Here is a 17,420-nt window from a genome sequence, read left to right on the forward strand (position 1 = left end):
TAGGTGCAAGCCACTGCACTCAACCAAAGTTATTATTTTAAAAGTTCCTTTGAATGGGTGAGTGGAAGGTGCTACAGTGTGACCATGATTGTAACTCAGTAAAGTCTAAACAAGCCACTAGCATCTTATTCTATGGACAGTTTCATTCCAAAGATATCAAGCATCTCCAAAGCCTGTGGTAAAGATAATGGTCTGGGCTCTTTTCTATCCTCCTTCTTCCAGCAACTCCATCTGGACCTCTGCCACTCCAGGCAAATCAGGCTGTCCTGTCGGGACCTGCTTGGACTGTTCTTTCTGTCTATTTACATTGCCACTGTGAGGTTGACTCCCTTCTTCAGGATGGCTGAAAAGATCAGTTGAGATCTCCTTTTGAAAATCAGGGGACCAGGTGCAGTGGCTCACACCTATAATCCCAGCACTTTGGGAGGCTGAGGCAGGTGGATCGAGACTAGCCTGGCCAACATGGTGAAACCTTGTCTGTACTAAAAATACAAAAACTAGCCAGGTGTGGTGGCAGGCGCCTGTAATCCCAGCTACTTGGAAGGCTGAGGCAGGAGAATCGCTTGAACCCAGGAGGCAGAGGTTGCAGTTAGCCAAGATCGTGCCACTGCACTTCAGTCTGGGCGACAGAGTGAGACTCCATCCCCATACCTGCTCCCAAAAAATGGTTAGGGTCCAGACACACACCTTACAACTGTAATCCCACTGCACTTCAGTCTGGGCGACAGAGTGAGACTCCATCCCCATACCTGCTCCCAAAAAATGGTTAGGGTCCAGACACACACCTTACAACTGTAATCCCAGCACTTTGGGAGTCTGATGTGACGGGATCACTTAAGCCCAGGAGGTCAAGGCTGTAGTGAGCCATGATCATGCCACTGCACTCCAGCCTGGGTGACAGGCTGAGATCCTGTCAAAAATAATAATAATAATAATAAGTAAGTAAAAATAAAAGTGGTCAAGATAAGTCAGGCACAGTGGTGTGTATCTGTATTCCCAGTTACCCAGAAGGCTAAGGCAAGAGGATCACATGAGCCCAGAAGTTTGAGACTATAATGCACTATGATAGTACCTGTGAATAGCCACTGCACAACCTAGGCAAAATAGCAAGACCTCATCTCTTTTTAAAAATGGTTAAAACAGTAAGTTTTATGTGTTTTTTACTACAATTTTTTTTAGAAAGAAAATTTTCTAAAAATTCAGTACAGAGAGCTCCAACAGAACAGAAGAAACCCAATGAACCTGGACATACATTGATAAGTTTGTGAAGCAGATCAGAATATGCCACCCCCAAATATATCACTTTGGTAAAAGGTTTATTTTGAGCTGAAGGCAATTAAGAAATAGTGGACACAGGAAGAACCTTTGCTCTCTTCCTTTCTGCCTAAAACCAGTGCATAAGTTTCCCTTTGTACAGATAACACAAGTTTCCATTTATAAAGATGTGTTTGTCTCTAGTACCAGGAGAGGAGAATTTAAAAAAAAATTTTTTTTTTTTGAGATGGAGTCTCACTCTGTCGCCCAGGCTGGAGTGCAGTGGTGCGATCTCCACTCACTGCAAGCTCCGCCTCCTGGGTTCATGCCATTCTCCTGCCTCAACCTCCCAAATAGCTGGGACTACAGGCGCCCGCCACCACATCTGGCTAATTTTTTGTATTTTTAGTAGAAACAGGGTTTCACCATGTTAGCCAGGATGGTCTCGATCGCCTGACCTCATGATCCGCCTGCCTTGGCCTCCCAAAGTGCTGGGATTACAGGCGTGAGCCACAAAGAAAACAATTTTTAACCACCAGACTATCATCACTGGAGATGACACTGAATTGAGTCTGCATAACAAACTTGGGAGCTTGTTTGGAGGTTCTAGCAGGGGAGCACGGTTACTCTTATACCCTTGACCAAAGATCAGTCCTTCTTTATCAGGGATGGTCATCCTCTTCCACCAAGCATGCAGCTTTGGGAGGATGTACATGGGGTGGTGAGGGAGGAAGAGGACACCCGCCTAGCCATCCAGATCAGCTGAATCAACCTTGGCAATCAATGGGGTGAGAGATGTCACAACCAGATCACCCTCACATCCTGCATAACAAACTTTACTTAACAAGCCTTGTCTACTATACATTTCCTAGTCACCTGCCCACAATTTACTGCCCCTAGAAGCCCAAACCACCTCACTTCCCTTTGTCTAGTCACTCCTCTACAATTTATCATCCTTTGTTAAAATGGTATATAAGCTCCAAACTGCTTCTTTGGGTTTTTTATTCTTTTCTGTGAAGACCCTGTGTGCTCGTGAAATAAATCTTTTCTCCTGTTAATCTGTCTTTTGTCAGTTCAGTTTGCAAGCCCCAGCTTCCAAATTTAAGAGGGTACACAGGAACTTTTTCCTCCTACATTACTTTGATGTCTCTGTGTACCATTGCAGTGGTGTATCTAGGCTGGCAACTATAGTAGATCAATTTTTAGTACCCCCTTTTTCAATATGACCAGAATAATTTCAGTAATATCATGAAATGAAACAAAAATTGCAGATGGTGAGGTGTTTTTTTGTTTGTGTGTTTGTTTTAGAGTCTCATTCTGTTGCCCAGACTGGAGTACAGTGGCATGATCGTGGTTCACTGCACCCTCAACCTCCTGGGCTCCAGTAATTCTCACATCTCAGCCTCCAAGTAGCTTGGACTACAGGCATGTGCTGCCATGCTAATTTTTACAGACAGGGTCTCACTATGTTGCTCTGGCTGGTCTCGAACTTCTGCACTCAAGCAATCCTCCCGCCTCAGCCTCCCGAAGTGCTGGGATTTCAGGTGTGAGCCACCACACTAAGGCATGAGCTACCACAGAATTTTTTTTTAATTGAACCTCATAATATATAATTATACCAGGAAGCTAAATTAAAAATAAATGAGTAATATATAGCCACAGTACAAGAAAAGAAAAAATGGACAATGATTTCCTCACAGTTTTTATATCTAACTAACAATTTGACCATAGCTCTCTTGCTTATAGTATGACATAATAATATTTTATGCAAATAATTGTCCAGCAATTAATAACTAAATTTTTAAAAAATTGAAATGTCTGCAGAACGTACAATTTAGGCAACTATTAATCACATCATTGCCATAATGCCTTTACTTCTTGATTCAGTTTGTAGTTTTAAAATAGAATTTTTTTTAAAATTCTTTTTTTTAACTTTTTCCCTCCTCTTTTTTTTTAAATTTTTTTTTTTTTTTGAGACAAGGTCTTCCTCTGTCACCCAGGCTCCAGAATGCAGTGGCACAATCACACCTCACTGCAGTCTCAAAGTCCCAGGGTCAAGCGATCCTTCCACCTCAGTCTCCCAAGTAGCTGGGACCACAGGTACAATCCACCATACCCAGTTTTTTTTTTTTTTTTTTGGTAGAGACAGAGTCTCACTATGTTGCCCAGGCTGGTCTTGAACTTTTGGGCTCAAGTGATCCTCCTGCCTCAGCTCCCAGAGTGACCATTTTTTGAAATAATTTTTAGACCGGGCACTGTGGCTCATGCCTGTAATCCTAGCACTTTGGGAGGCCAAGGCGGGCAAATCACTGGAGATCAGGAGTTCAAGACCAGCCTGGCCAACATGGCGAGACCCCCATCTCTACTAAAAATACAAAAATTAGCTGGGCGTGGTGGTGCATGCCTGTAATCCCAGCTACTGGGGAGGCTGAGGCAGGAGAATCGCTTGAACCTGGGAGACAGAGGTTGCAGTGAGCCGAGATCGTGCCACTGCACTACAGCCTGGGCGACAGAGTGAGACTCCATCTCAAAAAAAAAAAAAATTAATGTAAAAAATATCCAAATTCAGCCAAAATTTTCATCTATGGACTAAAATTTACAATTGCCAAAGGGGAAAAAAAATAGTACACCTTGAAGGACTTTTGGTTTCACTGTTTAAAATTTTTAAAAACTAAAACTTCCGGCTGGGTGCGGTGGCTCAAGCCTATAATCCCAGCACTTTGGGAGGCCGAGACGGGCGGATCACGAGGTCAGGAGATCGAGACCATCCTGGTGAACACAGTGAAACCCCGTCTCTACTAAAAGAAATACAAAAAACTAGCCGGGCGAGGTGGCGAGCGCCTGTAGTCCCAGCTACTCGGGAGGCTGAGGCAGGAGAATGGCATAAACCCAGGAGATGGAGTTTGCAGTGAGCTGAGATCCAGCCACTGCACTCAAGCCTGGGCGACAGAGCGAGATTCCGTCTCAAAAAAAAAAAAAAAAAAAACTAAAACTTCCAAGAGAAAATATGGAATAAAGAAGTTGAAATGCCAACTTCTTTATTTTGCCATGGTTGTGCTATCATTATGTATTTTGAATCTATTGCTTGAATGCAGGCACATAGATCGCAATGGGAAAATACAAGCTGTGCCAATGTTTTGGAACCATTATCAACTTAATCTCAAGAGAAAGCATATCTGAATCAACACATGGCATCGGGGCATCTTTATAAATGGGAGTTGTTTCAGTTATCTTCAATGTAAAATACATTGTCAATTAAAGAGAAGTAACAAACATTAAAATAAGAATAGTTATTTTTTATGTAAAATACATTGTCTATTTAAGAGTAGATTATACATATTCATGAAACTACAGCTCATTATAATCACAGTAATTGTTCACAACTTAAACCAAAACCAACAAGAGGTCTCTTGAGGGGAGGAGTAGTTCATTGAGTTGAGAATTGCTGGCATATGGTGTCAACAAAAAGCAGAAGGGCTTTAGTTGGTTTTATTATCGTTTTTTAAATTCGCTACAGACAGTAGTCCCTTTATTGCCTACACCTGGGTGGACTGCTTCCTCCTACATGGCCTTTCATCATACCTCCATTCCATAGTTAAGTTCGGCATGGTTGGTTTTGTTAATTTCATAATGCTTTATAATGCATTCAGGTTTTAGTAGGGAAACATTGGGGATTCATTTTCTTTTAATGAACAAATCTAAAGTTCCTTATGCAATAAAAATAAGCACCCAGTGACTTATCATTCTGCATATTCAATTTTCCTAAATGGAAGAAACTCAATAGGAAAAGAATCAGAAAGAGATACAAAAATTGAAAGTGCAAATTGCTGGAGGATCCAAACAGTGTCCATGAGTGAGGAGGACAGAGGAGAAAGGTGTGGAGCTGGCACGCAATGCCCTGCCAAAAGCGGGCAGGTGGTGCTGGGAGTAAGCCACTACGCAGGCAGCTCAAACAGTATCCTTGTTGGGACATGGGTCCAGTGTACCCAAATCTGCTGATTTTTTCATGAGGAGCCAATAATCTAGATGGCTAAGATTCCTGACTTCTAAAGGTTGGAAATTAATTCAAACTCTAGAAAACACTGCTTCACAAACAAAACACATTCACAGCTGCAGTGAGCCCCCAGGCTACCAATTTCCTAATGAAAAATGCAAAAGTAGCAGCTGAACAAGTTTAAAGAGGTTGAGAAAATATGCTGTTTTATCTAATCCTTTTCCTTTCCTAAAATGTGGCATTTTGGAAAACTCCAGATACACTTACATCATAGCCACAATTATCTGCAGTTTAATGAGAAAAGTAGCATAATTAGAGTAGGTAATTGGGAGTGACCTGAATGTCCACAGCAGCCCTTTCTCTTAAATCAGGGCCAACAATGGTGTCACCCAGATGCTGTTGACTAACTGATGTACAACAGATTTACTTAACCACTGGCAAACCACATTTCCTTTTCCAGGGCAATAACTTAAAAGATTATGTATCTCCCTTTGTTGCAAAGAGAGGAAATACTTCCTAGACTCAGGGCAGCTGTGACCTGTTCTCCCAGAGAAATCATTAAACCACAAGGATTCAGACAGAGCCCAGAGCCCTGAAAACTTTGGTCAGGCGCTTTCCCGCAGCAGCCACAGGCACCGGCAACTTCCGAGAGGTGAGTGCTTGCCTTGCCCCCCAAAGCTTCACACCCCGCCTGCATGCCATGTGTCTGAGTCAGTAGATTGTAGTTAAGAAAACCAACCTAAAAATGTTTTGAATCTGGATCTCTTTTGAATTTGCATTTGGCATATTAAAAGAAGGTTTATTCAAAGTAGAGATAAAACAGAAGCTGTTCCCCGCATTTCTACAGGTAATTAGAACTTCAGAAATCTTAGTGGAAGAGATGGAGAACTAAGTCCTCCGCAGACTTTCCCACTGAGTACCCTCAAGACTTACTTTCTACATGGGGCAAAACAGAATTAGAAGCGAGAATCTAGACAAGGCTTCGTCCTCATTTAGAAGCCTTTAAGAATTCTCTGCTTTAAGTGGATGAAAACTTCCCTGTATGGCTGGGTTGCCATGGTTCCTCGCTGTGACCCCCAGGGCTACTGAGCCTGCCACTGTGAGTTCATTTCAGTCTCTGGAAAAAGCTTTGTGTGTCTCCAGCCTCACAGTTTAACCAAGTAAGGGCCCCCCAAGTGTAATCTCCAACCTGACTACCCTGAAGAGCCAGGCCTAAGAAAGGCATTTACGCAAGATAGTCATTACCCTGTATGACAGGAGGAAAAAACTGGTGTCTTTGTTTCTCATTAATCAGCTTCTTTGTAAGAAAGTGTCCTTTTGTATATATCTTTTCCAATGCTTTTGTTCCAGACAGATTTCTTTTTCAAACAACAACAAAAAGGTTAGAAAAGATAATTGACAAAAATTAATATGACCTGATGATATAATATTCTCCCAAATGTCTATTTCTAAAATTTCTGTCATCAGAGTTTTCAGATGTTTGGGGGAAATATGCTATTCTAACATCACACAAGAAAGAGAAAGAATAATACTAACCTTAATGATATCAAAAGATGAAAGGCCAAGTTGGCAACCCCAATTTTTCTCATGGGGTTGATGGGAGGGGAGGGGATGACCCACTTAAAATCGCCCAACCCTTTCTCACTATTGAAGCTTCATTAGATTAATATGAATCTTCTCTTTTACAATGTAATATCTTCAAAAGAACAGTTTTCTAATAGTGATATTTCAAGCATTAGTGGAGAAGTGCTATTTTTATGAAATGGGAGATCCTATTCCCCAGAATAATATGATAGTGGCATTGTGTATCTTCCATCTCTGAGCCCAGTTGGCCCTATAGACCTCCTTGCACACATTCTCCTGTCAAAAACCCGTTGAGACCAGGCATGGTGCCCTATGCCTGTAATCCCAGTATTTTGGGAGGCTGAGGCAGGAGGATTACTTGAGCCCAGGAGTTTAAGACCTGCCTGAGCAATAGAGTGAGACCCTGTCTCTATTTTTATTTTTATTTTGAGACGGCATCTTGCTGTGTTGCCCAGGCTGGAGTGCAGTGGCACTATCTCGGCTCACTGCAACCTCCACCTCCTGGTTCAAGCGACTCTCCTGCCTCAGCCTCCCAAGTAGCTGGGGACTACAGGCGCACACCACCACTTCTGGCTAATTTTTGTATTTTTAGTAGAGACAGGGTTTCACCATATTGGTCAGGCTGGTCTCGAACTCCAGACCTCAGGTGATCCACCCACCTCCACCTCCCTAAGTGCTAGGATTTCAGGTGTGAGCCACCACGCCCAGTTCCTGTCTCTATTTTTAAAAATAAAAAATATATATTATAAAAAGAAACCCCTTGAAATACTAGCCATAACAGCCTTCAGAAAATTTGCAAATGATTTTTTAAAAAGTGGCAAAACTATCCTGAAATCCTTCTACCTGGCAGAAGTTTTGCTATCCCTTCCTCTCATACACTCAATTCTGTAAATGTCTCTTCCAATAAGGAGATGGATAGCCCAATGATTAAGTCTCTTAAGATAACGGTATTTGAAGTCAGAACATCTGGAACCAAACCCCAACTCTGCCACTTACACGAAAGGCTCTCTTAACAGATCTCCAATTAACTGGCCCACCAGCTTAACCGATGCACCAACCACCTGGCTGGTATCTACTATACCCTTAATGCTCCGAGGTGGCAAGTAGCTTATCTCTAGTACACCTGAGCACTTCAGCTCCTTTTGCATAACAGATCAACTGCAAGTCATGCCTTAGGGTGTCAAAGGGAAGCTCTTCAAACATACATCAAACTATAAGGCACATTTGCAGAGATATTTTATTTATTATTCCTTTTATTTATTGTTTCTTAGACTAATTTCAAAGCTAAGAAAGCATATGTTTTAATTGTTTTAGGTGGTGGCTAAAACATAAAAATGCATACAGTTTCCTGGGTTTCATTGTGTACTGTGCTTAAACTACCCTTGGCACATAGGACAGTCCTTGATCAATGTCATTTCTCTTGTCGCTTTTTATATTCTTTGCTACTCAATGGTTCCTGCTCTACAGCCAAAAATAAACTCATATAAAGTAACCAAAACTTCCTGAGATTCTCCTCAATAATGACTTTTACAGATGAAATTGTGATTTTGTGTGATTACAGAACATAGTATAGACTATAGTAAATATTAATACTGCTAATGCAAAGGAATGGAAACTAGCAGAGCTCTACTAAGTACCCCCTTCACTGACCACATCTATTCATCCGGTCTCACAAAACACTGAAAAATATGCCAAGATTGAATCAAGGGATTGCGGGTAGGTGTGGAAGAGCATATATTCTTATAGAGCAGAGGGATATTTATAGTTTGAAAAAGTGCTCCCCACTTTTTCCGACCCCCACCGTGAGAATTCCTGCTTTAGATTTCCTACACTTGGTCTTTAACAGTGGACAAAAACAAAATCCTGTGCTTCTCTGGCAGCTGACCTTTCACGGCCTAACAATGTGCAATTTCAGGTATCACATTGTTAAGCTGAAGTTAGACCATTCAAAAATAAAGATAGCAGCCGGGCTCAGTGTCTCACGCCTGTAATCCCAGCACTTTGAGAGGCCGAGGCGGGCGGATCATGAGGTCAGGAGATCGAGACCATCCCGGCTAACATGGTGAAACCCCGTCTCTACTAAAAATACAAAAATAAAAAAAAATAAAAAAATAAAAAAAATATATATATATATTAGCCAGGTGTGGTGGCGAGCGCCTATAGTCCCAGCTACTCGGGAGGCTGAGGCAGGAGAATGGCGTGAACCCGGGAGGCGGAGCTTGCAGTGAGCCGAGATTGCGCCACTGCACTCCATGCTGGGCAACAGAGTAAGACTCCATCTCAAATAATAATAATAATAATAAATAAAAAAAAAATAAAGATAGCTAGCTGTCAGAGGTAAGCTCGCCACATCAAGGCGTGCCTACCTTCCAGCTCCACACTTCTCATCCCTTGAATTTATGAATTCTGAGTCCTGCCTCAGGTACACAGATGTGCCCACATCTGCCAGGCCCACAGATGGTGACCAGGGATAAAAATCAAACCTTTAGGCTGGGCACTTTGGGAGACTGAGGTGGGTGGGTCACAAGGTCAGGAGTTCGAGACCAGCCTGGCCAATATGGTGAAACCCCGTCTCTACTAAAAATACAAAAAAATTAGCTGGGCATGCCTGTAATTCCAGCTACTTAGGAGGCTGACGTGGAGAATTCCTTGAACAAGGGAGGTGGAGGTTGCAGTGAGCCGTGATCACACCACTGCACTGCAGCCTGGGCAACAGAGCGAGACTCCATCTCAAAAAAAAAAAAAAAAATCAAATCTTTAAGGCCACGCATGGTGTCTCATGCCTGTAATCCCAGCACTTTGGGAAACTGAGGTGGGTGGATCACCTGAGGTCAGGAATTCAAGACCAGCAGGGCCAACATGATGAAACCCCGTCTCTACTAAAAATACAAAAATTAACCGGGCATGGTGGCGGGTGCCTGTAATCCCAGCTACTCGGGAGGCTGAGGCAGGAGAATCACTTGAACCTGGGAGGCGGAGGTTGCAGTGAGCCGAGATTGTGCCATTGCACTCTAGCCTGGGTGACAGAGTGAGACTCCGACTCAAAAAAAAAAAAAAAAGTTAAAATTCACAATTAACCAATATGTGATTCCATCTCTTCACTATCAGGACACACTGAAGCACAGAAAGTAAAATCTCCTGATGAGCCTTATACCATGCATTTGAAGAACATTCCATCTCTGCTAATTTAACTTCACTTTTCATAAGCAAAAGCCTACCCAGATAAAGGAGGGGTGGGTGCCCCCCATCCGTAACTGATTTTCAGCCTGCAGAACAGCTAGTAGCAGTGATTTCCATTCAAAAAACAAACTTGTTACACCAACACATGCTGGTCGAAAGAATTAATTTGTACAATATGCTCATTGCTTACTTTTCTCTAGGATTGCATGATGAATTTTTATGGAGGGTGGTGGGGGAAGGGAAGAACCACATTCAAAACCCAACATCATTCTTCTCTACACTGTCATTTCAAAAGCCAGATAAAAGTGGAATGAGGAATGCAGCCGTTCTGAACACCACCCTCCATTTCATTCTGGAACCGGGAAGGTACACCCAGGCATGACAATAGCTTCTCTCCTCACAGAAAATTAACTGGTAAGTGCTGTCCTGTTTGTTTTCCTCAAACTGACACATTTACAGCTGACCGGATGAGGATTCCTGCAGATGATTTATTTACAAAACAGTATTTGACTAACTATCAGCTGGCAAAAAAGGAAAAGGACTACTGATCGTTTACAAAATGCTCTGTCTGCAGATTCATATTTTTGGTCTTGGCAAAAGTGTTTAGGGACGATCCTACAGGGTTCGCTACAGCTGCTGATTAATCCTAAAACACTGCAAGAGAGAAAATGAGCATGTTGCCGGGGTGGGCGGACAAAGAAGAACTTTCAGTAATTTTCTCAGCTTTTACCTACATAATTACAGCTCATAAATCTGGCTTTTAACGAGTTGTGATCTAGAAATAGTCAAACATCGTTTGTGGAAGACTCACTGTTGAGAAACTAGTAGAAAAAAATTGGTACTCCGAGAGGAAAATTGATATCGCCCTCTTTAGATTACAAGGTGGGAAAAAAGTTCTAAACTGAGTTGTAATGCGGTTCCCTGCCACTGGCTCCCCATTTTTACGATGAAAGGTTTGTGGTTTGTTGTGCTCTCCCATTTCTTTGTTGTTGTTGCCTTGTCGAATCTCGCTATCAATTTCTTGTTAGAATAATTGGCATCTGGGCTCTCCCAACAAGGGGTAGACGGCTAAATGCAGGGAAGACTGTGGGAGAGAAGGGTTCAGCTATTCAGTTGTTCCTTTTCTAGTCAGAAACTGTGAGCACCGATTGCCTTTTATCTTTTCCTCCAAAAGAAAACTAATGAAAACCAAATAAAGTTTGACAACAGAACTTTCACTGGCAATAATGCTCTTAAACTGCCTTTTTCACTTAAGGCAGACTCATTCACTCAAGAATCCACAAACCTGTTGTTACATGAATCCGATGGTATTTTCGTTTAAACAAAAAAAAAAAAGGCCAAGGGACCTTTCCTGGGTCTCAAGTTACAAGTAATTATTCTTAGTGAATAATTCTCATCATATTTGTACATCTTCCAGACACTAGATTATTATGTGTTTCATGGCCTATTTTATTATTTTATCTGATTTAAGTCACTTAGTTTATAAAAGGTCATACATTTTCTGTTACTTGACCACTAATTGTCATGTCCCTGAAATACATATTTAATAACAGATCATGTTAACCAGAATTATAATCATGTAAAAATAAATGAAGTAGAAAAGATTGAATATGCAAAACTGATAATAGATGTGTTACTCTGATGGTGAGATTATAGATGTGTCAAGGAGAAAAAACTTCTGTTCCCTCTTAGATTTATTATTAGGCACCAGCAAATGAAATTGACAGAAGAAAGATTAGCAAGAGAAAACAAAATTTAATTGTATGTATGTAGATATGGGCGTGCCCAAGTAAATGTGACTCAGAAGTTGCTGAGTGAGCTATGATTGTGCCACTGCATTCCAGCCTGGGCAACCAGAACCTAACCCTATCTTAAAAAAATAAAAAAAAATAAAAAATAAAAAATAAAAAAGTGACTCAGATGGGCAGTTAGAATTTGGGGCTCACATGCCATCTTTTTTTTTCTCTTTTTTTTTATGTGTGTGTTTTTTTGTTTTTTGTTTTGCTTTATATATGCCATCTTAATAGAATAGGAGAAATGGAAGAGAAGGGCACTTATGGGAAAACAAATGACTTTTTGGAAACATAAATGGGTCCTTAGGAGAACAGACCAGTGATATGATAGTTTTGGTGACAGTATCTGTTCAGGTGTGGTGCAGACTTCTCATCTCTGGTGATAAGGGTCAGTCTTCCCTGATTGCTTCCAGGGAGGGAATCTAATCTATGGCAAGTTAAGGTTTCTTGAGTTCTTTTTTTTTTTGAGACGGAGTCTCGCTCTGTCGCCCTGGCTGGAGTGCAGTGGCCGGATCTCAGCTCACTGCAAGCTCCGCCTCCCGGGTTTACGCCATTCTCCTGCCTCAGCCTCCTGAGTAACTGGGACTACAGGCGCCCGCCACCTCGCCCGGCTAGTTTTTTGTATTTTTTTTAGTAGACACGGGGTTTCACCGTGTTAGCCAGGATGGTCTTGATCTCCTGACCTCGTAATCTGCCCGTCTCAGCCTCCCAAAGTGCTGGGATTACAGGCTTGAGCCACCGTGCCCGGCCTCTTGAGTTCTTTTGGAAGTCTCTGCTTTTAGGCAGATAAGAGATTTCAGAACTCAAATCCCTTCTGCTCAAAATAGTTTTTATGCCACCCTTGTGTATTCTATACTGCTTCAGGCAATATATCCATTCCTTTTCCCCAAACTTAGTCTAATGGTACATTATTTTTATAACGTTAAAACTTTATAATATTGCCAGGTGCAGTGGTGTGCAGCTAGAGTCCTAGCTACTCAGGAGGCTGAGGCAGGAGGATCTCTTGAACCCAAGAGATGAAGTCCAGCCTGGGCAATATAGTGAGACCCTGTCTCTAGGGGAAAAAAAAACCATCTATTTTTTTTCAGGTCTGAATTACCATATAAACCACAAAGTTAAACTTTTAAATCTGGTGGTGATATTCAGTCCTAATTCACCTGGTTTCTTTGGTGACATTAACTTCAGTATGGCTACTGCCTCATCAAATATTTAACAAAAGTAATAGACACTATGCCACAAAAAAAACTGGTAGTACAAAATTAAAAGGTAGAAAAGGCATAACTAGTTAAATTAAGATTAATAACATAGCACTCCCTTGAACTCGGACAATTTCCAAATATGCCTCAAATCTATAACTGCATGATATCTTTATACTTGTAATTTTGATTTTGCCAAGTCGTCCTGAGCTTTGCCTCTAACTTGTCTCGTGGCATGAGGCAGTGTAAACTCTCTGGACCTCAGCTTCCTTTCCTTTACAATAAATCAAATGGACAAGATTCCTTCCAAAACTCTCCAATTCCTTTTTGGATTTTTTTTTTACCCCTTCTTATTAAGTCATTACTCAGTGTGATCTATATAATGGGTTAATATGTATAATGTATATCTAGCATATACAATGGGTACTTAATATTTAGTGAAAAAGATCTATTCAGACACTGTTTTCATATTTTTCAATATGAACTTGATCTTATTATGTTCCGATTATTTTACTGAGACTCAAATAAGTGGAAAAATGTTCTTCATTGTTAAAGAAAGTGGCATCAATAGGAATAAAATATAACATGAATCAGGCACAAATTTTTGCTAGAAATTATGCAATCCTCCCTTCATTGGAGTGGAGAAGGGCAGGGGTGAGGAATGGGACCTGGCTTTGCCTACAGAAAAGTTTATCTCTGGGCGAAGCAAATTGACCTAGGGGAGATCCAATTGCCCAAACTTGGTCTCTTTGCCTTTTATTCAGCAAACAAACTCAGCTAGCCATGTAAATCGAGTGTGTGAAACATTGCAAACAGCAACTCTCTACAGGACAGGTGCAAATAAAGACCTGTTTTGTGATAAAAAGAATTCAACAAAGCAAATAAATAAGGTATGTTAGGGCTTTTTGGATGATGTAATATGTTTGTTTTACTCTCAGTTTTCACCTTCATCGTCAGGCAGAGGAAGATGGAAACTATAAAATTTGGGATACTTATTTAGAAGTCTAATATTTTCCCCTGTCGGAGAGGTGTTTAGCCTTAACTAAGAGAATCCACCTATATTTGTCATTGTCAATCAAGCAAATATTGACTGAACCCTCAGTTAGTGTGATGGGAGAAGACAGGATATTTTAATGGTGAGTTGTTAACCTCAGAAAGCTTTGAGTTGTGCTGCCTGGGATGCAGAATTAAGTTCATAAACTAAGAAGTTTTAAAATTGTGTAGTGCCTAGAGAATATAGAGTTCAGAAAAGGAAGGGATTGGATCTGAACTGAAGTATGAAGGCTCACAGTTCATGGGGAAGGTGAGAAGGTGTGAGGGTTTTGGTATGCCATCATAGGTCCTAGTGAGATGAGAAGATCTTGACTTTGGCCAGCTGCTGGGGCATACCAGAAGTCCTTCCTGGCCTGAGTAGCCTTGCAGAAGAACTTACTGGGAGGGAGGAGCTTGGCACAGCCTTTGACCTCTGAGAGGAGAGGAAATGTGAGATCAGTATGCAAATAAAAATGGAAAGGCTGGGCACAGTGGCTCATGCCTATAATCTCAGCACTTTGGGAGGCTGAGGCAGGTGGATCACCTGAGGTCAGGAGTTCGAGACCGGCCTGGCCAACATGGCAAAACTCCATTTCTACTAAAAATACAAAAATTAGCTGAGCGTGGTGGTGCACACTGTAATCCCAGCTACTCAGGAGGCTAAGGCAGGAGAATCACTTGAACCCAGGAGGTGGAGGTTGTGGTGAGCCAAGATTGCGCCACTGCACTCCAGCCTGGGTGACAGAGCAAGACTTCGTCTCAAAAAAATATATAAAATAAAAATAAAAATGGAAAGAGTTGTTTCCACTAAAATCTTGGAGCACAGGCAGCCCTATTTTGGGACGACTTTAACAACAAAAAATATATATATCATAAGAGAATGGAAATCTCTGGCCTCCTACCTTCACATCATCCTAAAGCTCTACCCAATTTTGACAAGACAAGAAGCCCAGTGATATGGCAGCGTACCTGTAGAAACATGGCACCCAAGGAGGAGCAGACTTGTACACAAACACATGTAACTCGCCTGGCCCTGGAGATACTTTTTTTTTTTTTAGACAGAGTTTTCGCTCTATTACCCAGGCTGGAGTGCAGTTATGCAATCTCAGCTCACTGCAACCTCCACCTCCCAGGTTCAAGTGATTCTCCTGCCTCAGCCTCCTGAGTAGCTGGGACTGCAAATACTTTTTTTTAGAGAACTCTTTTCGAGAATGTTTCTCTGGCAAACACAGAAGTCAATGTACCAGTCAATGGGGACACTCCAATGACTCCGGAGTTACAATTGTAAATACTACCCCATTTGTACCCACTGTCAATTGAGGAATTTTTCAGGTTACAACCAAAATATATTTGTATGGCACTTGACATTTTTCACTGTCTATTCTTGACAAGACTGCCTATTACTATCTTCTAGGAAATACACATCTAACTCAAATGTGTAATGAAGGTTCTGACTTAAGTATTTAAATCCTGTAACCCCAGTGTTGCTGATCTGCATATACAATTTCAGAATTTAACCAGGCCAGATAATCCAGCTGTGCACAAAGCCAGGTCACCCAACTAGGATCACGAAGCTCCCATTGTTTGCACTGAGTGGAGTTTTAAAATTCCACAGAGGCCTACCAGTGGGTTGGGGAGGTGTTCTTGGAACACTAGAAACAGGAGGCCCTGTTGTTATCACTGGCAGTCCCTAGATGACAAAGTCTTGTGTAAAGTGAAATGGAAAAAGTAATTTTTTTCACAAAGTTTAGCACATAAGGAATTCAATAAGGAGAGGTTGTAGTCTTCCCTCCGGAATCATGCAAAAGCAAAGCAGATTTCACATGTGTTTAAATGGCACCCAAGGTCACTCTCTGAAATGCTAATTTTATGTTTCTTTTTATACAAAACACAAAAAAGTTAACCTTCCAAGTCAACCAGTCAATCTCCTAGTATGATAATTGAATAAAGGCTGGGCATGGTGGCTCAGGCCTATAATCTCAGCACTTTGGGAGGCTGAGGCAGGCGGATCACCTGAGGCCAGGAATTTGAGACCAGCCTTTAGTAGAGGTGCTGTCTCTACTAAAAATACAAAAATTAGCCAGAAGTGGTGGCATGCACCTGCAGTCCCAGCTATTTGGGAGGCTAAGACAGGAGAATTGCTTGAACCCGGGAGGCAGAGGCTGCAGTGAGCTAAGATCATGCCACTGCACTCCAACCTGGGAGACAGAGCAAGACTCCGTCTCAAAAAACAAAACAAAACAAAAAGTAACTGAATGAATTGGGTAAAGTTCCTCCATGTTAAGTGCTTTACATAACTGGATACAGTGGAGACCAATATTCAACAAAAAGTGATCACCATAAACATGTGAACTATCGTCATTATGAAAGTGCTTGAGGAACACTAAGGGGTGGGTCAGGCATGGGATAAAGGTGGAGTTAATCTGAAAAAGAAAGAAAAAGAAAAGACTTCATGGAGAATGAGTTTGAAAGGAGGTAGACAACCTGGCAGCTTGAAAAAAGTGGAGAATCCAAGTAGGAATATATACGTGCCTGCTTGAATTTTCATTAGGACCAAATTGTCCCTGATGGCATGAAAAATAATAAAATACGAAGTTGAATCAATGTTAGATCATTGAACCTAGAAAACATGGCATATAGATATGACATCCTTAATTTTTCACAAAACTCTGTCTTTAACAGTTTATAATGATAAACCTCTAATTGAGTGGAAAAATCTGGCAATGAAACATTTTACTTAATTGTATAAGTGAGAGTTGACAGAGCCTTTTCTTTATTCTGTTGTGCCATATAAAAATGATATTTGCAGGCCGGGCATGGTGGCTCACGCCTGTAATCCAAGCACTTTGGTAGGCCGAGGCGGACGGATCACCTGAGGTCGGGAGTTCGAGATCAGCCTGACCAACGTGGAGAAACCCCGTCTCTACTAACAATACAAAAAAATTAGTCTGGCATGGTGGCACATGCCTGTAATCCCAGCTACTTGGGAGGCTGAGGCAGGAGAATTGCTTGAACCTGGGAAGCGGAGGTTGCAGTGAGCTGAGATTGTGCCATTGCACTCCAGCCTGGGCAATAAGAGCGAAACTGTGTCTCAAAAAAAAAAAAGAGTAAAAATGCTATTTGCTATTCACAATAGCGAAGACCTGGAATCAACCTAAATGCCCATCAGTGATAGATTGGATAAAGAAAGTGTGGCTCATATACACCATGTAATACTATGCAGCCATGAAAAGGAATTAGATCATGTCCTTTGCAGGGACATGGATGGAGCTGGAAGCCATTATCCTCAGCAAACTAATACAGGAACAGAAAACCAAACACGGGGCCAGGCACGGTGGCTTAGGCCTGTAATCCCAGCACTTTGGGAGGCTGAGGCAGGCAGATCAC

General features: G+C 41.6%; 1 protein-coding gene across 7 annotated transcripts in view; it reads left to right on the plus strand.

Annotated features, from left to right (window-relative positions):
- The first annotated feature begins 5,664 nt into the window (after nt 1-5,664).
- GPR1 (G protein-coupled receptor 1) overlaps nt 5,665-17,420 on the plus strand; it is a 48,038-nt gene continuing 36,282 nt past the window's right edge. For 3 of the 7 annotated variants that reach the window (XR_004441611.1, XR_004441612.1, XM_033230568.1), the window contains exon 1: nt 10,301-10,426. The gene's annotated coding sequence lies outside the window, so the exon portion shown is untranslated. Of the gene's footprint in view, nt 5,901-6,095; nt 6,348-10,300; nt 10,427-17,420 lie in introns of those variants that run through there. The other 4 variants (XM_033230569.1, XM_033230570.1, XM_033230571.1 and 1 more) reach the window with 4 other exon arrangements.

The sequence above is a fragment of the Trachypithecus francoisi genome, unplaced genomic scaffold, assembly GCF_009764315.1.
Source record: "Trachypithecus francoisi isolate TF-2019V2 unplaced genomic scaffold, Tfra_2.0 Lachesis_group13, whole genome shotgun sequence".
Lineage (NCBI taxonomy): Eukaryota > Metazoa > Chordata > Mammalia > Primates > Cercopithecidae > Trachypithecus > Trachypithecus francoisi.